This window comes from Oncorhynchus masou, chromosome 30 (assembly GCF_036934945.1).
Source record: "Oncorhynchus masou masou isolate Uvic2021 chromosome 30, UVic_Omas_1.1, whole genome shotgun sequence".
Taxonomy (NCBI): Eukaryota; Metazoa; Chordata; class Actinopteri; order Salmoniformes; family Salmonidae; genus Oncorhynchus; species Oncorhynchus masou.
Genome location: NC_088241.1, coordinates 16,150,246 through 16,155,026, shown reverse-complemented (window position 1 = coordinate 16,155,026; position 4,781 = coordinate 16,150,246).

The window sequence follows — 4,781 nt, the reverse complement described above, 5'->3', positions numbered from 1 at the left end:
TTTAAGAGGGAGTGGGACAAGTGGGACAGGAGTCGGTTTGGGGTGTTGGGGGTGCACTCATCGGGGGTAGGGATTTTGTGTGGGAACAGGGAGGTAAAAGTGGAGGATTCTTTTGTGGTAATGCAGGGGAGGGTTATAGGGGTGGATGTCACGATAAGGGATTGTAAATTTAGATTAGTGGTGGTGTATGGGCCACAGGTGGTGGCAGACAGGAGGGAGATGGTGGACTGTCTGACGCCCCTGTGTGTCACAAATAGGAAATTAGTGATAGGGGGGATTTTAATACAGATTTAGGAAGAGGGGGGGATAGCAGTGCAGGCGCCATTGCCAGGCTAATGGCTTGCCATGGTCTGGTAGATGGTGGTCTGCACACTACTCCGAAAATGGACGGTCCTACATGGCGCAACTCCAGGGGGGTTGAGCGGAGGCTCGACTATATTTTTGTACCCAGGTCTTTGGGTAAGTTGTCTGGGCGGCTGTTGCCTGTTTTCTTTTCGGATCACGACGGGGTGCTCCTGCAGGTGGGGTCTCCAGTGTGCTTCTTTGGTAGGGGGTACTGGAAGCTAGATTGGGATGTGCTGGAGGAGCAGGCTTTTGTTGACGGGTTTTATGGTTTCTTTTGGAGGCTTGAGGGCCTCCGGTCCATGTGCGAGGGGGTGTTAGAGTGGTGGGAATTAGTTAAGGTGAGGATTAGGGCTTTTATAATAGGGTATTGCAAGAGGAAAAAAAGGGAGGAGAGGAGGGAGGTGGATCGTATCCAAAGGTTAATTGAACTCGAATACGAGACAGGCAACCTCGGCGGGTCGTTTGACTGGAAGAGATCCACAACCCTAAAGGCACAGCTCAGGGAGTTGCAGGAGCGGAAGGCTCGAGCTTTCCTGGAGCGTGCGCATAGTGGCTTTCTAGAACATAATGAGACTTGTTCTGCTATGTTCTTTAAGTTGGTTAGGGCAAGACAGAGTAGGAAGGTAATGCATGGTGTTAGGGAAGAAAATGGTAGTATAGTTAGAGAACCAGAGGATATTGTCAGGGTGACAACTGATCATTTCCAAGGTTTATTTAAGGAAAGGGAAATAGATGTAGAGCAGGGAAATGTGTTTTTAGAACACTTGTCCAGGCGGTTGCCGGAGGACATTAGAGAAGTGATGGAGGCCCAGATCTCACTAGAAGAGGTTGAGAGTGCTCTTAGGAGGATGGGAAAAGGGAAGGTGCCTGGGATGGATGGGTTGCCGGCTGAGTTTTATCTCAAGTTTTGGGGTATACTTGGACCAGTGGTCCTCAAAGTCTTGAAGGCCATCCTTGAGACGGGGGTCCCGGGGGATCAATGGCTGTTGGTGTGCTGTCACTTTTATATAAGAAGGGGGAAGTAACAGACCTTGGCAACTGGCGGCCGTTGACCATGCTGTGTGTAGATTACAAGCTACTTGCAAAGGTTTTAGCAGACCGGTTGCGCACAGCCCTTCCCTACGTCGTTCATGAGGATCAGACGTGCGGGGTAGAGGGCCGCTCTATTAGATGGAACCTACAGTTAATCAGGGACTCCATCGCTTGGGTTGAAGATAGAGGACTGCCTTTTATGGTAGCAGCGCTAGATCAGGCGAAAGCCTTCGATCGCATGAATAGATCCTTTTTATTCAGAGTGTTAGGTCGATTAGGATTTGGGGAGAAGTTTATAGGATGGATTCGTACATTATATGTCGGAGCGGGGTACTGAGTTAGTGTAAATAGTCACTTGGGTGACGTTTTTGACCTCTCGTCTGGGGTCAGGCAGGGGTGCCCACTCTCGGCTCTCCTCTTCGTTCTGTACATGGAGCCTCTGGGGGCTGCCATTAGGGCAGACACAGGGGTGGAAGGTTTGCTGATCCCTGGAAGTGGTGGGCTGCGTGTTAAGATGACGCAGTACGCCGACGACACTTCCTTGCTGTTGTGCAAGGACTCGTGCCTGACAAGGTCCCTTGCCATCTTTGGGGATTTCACCCGAGCGTCGGGAGCAGTTCTGAACCATGCAAAGTCTTCCGTCAAGTTTTTCGGAAGTTGGCGCGATAGAACGGATGTGCCTGGGGGGTTATCTCTCTGTGAGGGGGCCCTGAGGATTCTCGGGGTCCATTTTGAGACCTCCGGCTCAGCGACACTAAACTGGAACATGCGTATCGCAGTGGTACAGAGGAAGCTAGCAATGTGGAAAGCTAGGTATTTGTCTTTTATGGGCAAAGTCCTGGTCCTAAAGGTGGATATGTTGTCGTCTCTTTTGTATTTGGCATACATCTACCCATTGCCGGCTTGTCTGAGGAGGCCTCTAGTGAGGCTTGTGTTTCAGTTTATGTGGAGTGGCAGGTGCGAGTGGGTCGCCAGGGCACGCATGATCTGTCCCATCGGGGAGGGAGGTAGGGGGGTACCACATTTCCCCCTCAAGCTGGACACAATTTTTGTTTCTTTCTTGTTAATGGAGCTTGCTCAGCCAGTGATACACCCGTCCGGTTACCATAATGGTGTTTTTCTCTATCAGGCGGGCATAATGGTGTGGTCTAACATGGGTCCTCCGTGTCACTTTGGTCATGCGGCCAAGTGGCTGCGTGCGCAACCTGAGGTTGAAGTTGCCCGAGTAGGTTTAGATCATAGGCACCTGTACGAGGAGGTCAGAAAGGCAGGGAGTCTGCCTGTAGGGGCATCTGGAAGTGGTCTGGGAAGGCAGGCTGGACAACAGGCTCACCTGAATTGGTTGAGCCTTCATAAGTGTTTGCCGGTACGTTCCATCTTGTACCGGTATAGTTTGGTGCAATCCCCCACCTGTCCAAGATCCTCTTGTGGCAGGGAGGAGACTGTGCGCCATGTCTTTTGGGACTGTGCCTTTGCCGGAGTAGTATGGGCTAGGGCACGGGTGTTGTTAGGTTTGGTAAAGGGGGATTTTGTATTGATGTGGGCCAGGTTAGGGAGGGGTGTAGGGAGAGCGAGAGGGACGGATAGGGACAGGTATCTGCTCTGGCTTCTCATGAGTCTCTTTAAATGGGGGCTGTGGGAAGCATGGCAGAACATGGTGAAGACAGGGAGAGATTGGGGGGTGGAAGGGATAGTGAGGAGGGTGGAAGGAGATTTGAGGGGGAGGATGAAGAGGGAGGAGAGGAAGTGGGGGCAGCATGCTGCTCGGGAGAGGTGGAAGGGGGGTTTAGGGCTGGATGTCACTTAGATTTGTAAGAGGATAGATTAGGGACGGGGAGATAGGGAAAGGTATTTTGTAGGGTGACGGGGGGGGGGGGAAGATGCTCCCCTGAGGTTTTGTTTGGGGTTTATGTTTAGTTTAATTAGTTTAATCAAAATTCCATTATTTGAGTATGTATGTAAATTATGAGTTGTAAAGAATGAATGGTTTTGAAGATAATAAATTATTTTTTATAAAAATAAAAAAAAGATAGGCTGTATAGGTTTTCACGTTCCGTTTGTTCATTTATTGTTTGTTAAGTTATTTCATGTCGAGTTCCTCTTTATTAAAGAACATGAATAATAACCACGCTGCATTTTGGTCCGCTTCTCCTTCGACAGACGAACGCCGTTACAAGACTGGGCAATCGCACGAATGTTGATTTTGTTCATCCACACCTGACGCAAGCAGGTTGAAATATCAATAGAACTCTGAACCAACTATTAATTTGTGGACAGGTCGAAACACATTAAACATTCATGGACATTTAGCTAGCTAGCTTCCTGTTGCTAGCTAACCTGTCCTGGGATATAAACATTAGTCCTTTTTTCTGGATCTTTGTAGAATTTTGACCCATTTTGAGTCACACAAATCGTCTGTTCTCTACTCCGACAATTAATCCACAGATAAAATGAGAAACCTTAGTTTCTAGTAATCTCGCCTCCTTCAGACTTCTTCTTCTTTGTGTTATATGTCGGTTGGCAACCAACTTTAAGCTGCATTACGACAACCAACTGGACTGAAGTGTGGACCTCAGTTCTTCTTTCATTCACCCACGTGGGTATATGCTCCCAAAAACCAATGAGGAGATGGGAGAGGTGGGACTTGCAGTGTGTCAAAAGTAGAACCAAGCACGTGGGCAGTTTGAATGATTTATTTCGCAACACTCTTGCCGGTGTGGTCAGCATGTAAGACTCATTTCGAAAGCCCCACTTCTACTATTATGGTTCATTTCAAAACACCCACTCCTTTGGACACCCCTACTTTTCCTGTGAGGTGCACTGCACTGAGAGATGACATATCAGTAGGTAGTAGCATAGACCCTGAGGGATGACTGCTCTGAGAGATGCAGTCACAGTTGGACCCTATGGAATATTGTGCAATTTGATTTCCACAGGGCTACGGAAATTGACTAGGTTAAATGTTCAAAGTTTCTTTTGAAAAAAATATTTAAAACAGAATAGTGTTACCATATTCCATTGAGAGTTAGTTTAATGTAACAGGGTCAACCTTAAAATGAGGGACAGAGGTAAATGAATCACTAATCACAGGAAATTAATAATAATATTCAGAAATGACTGTCTTTACGAAATAACTATGGCTTTACGATGATGGTGATAACTTGGAGAAATGTTGAAGTTAAGTGGGTTAAAATCAGAGGTTGCAAGTCTTTATTCATATTAAAAATCTGATTTATTGAATTCTACATATTGTCAATATTAACAGGGCACTTTATTTATTGTAACAGTCTTTTAAAATTCTATATTGGTGCACAATTTCTACTTAAAATATCAAAGGGGCGCAAAAAGGCACTCTTTTCGTGTTATGGTGATGACGAGAGGAAGTCAGACGATGCAGGCCACTG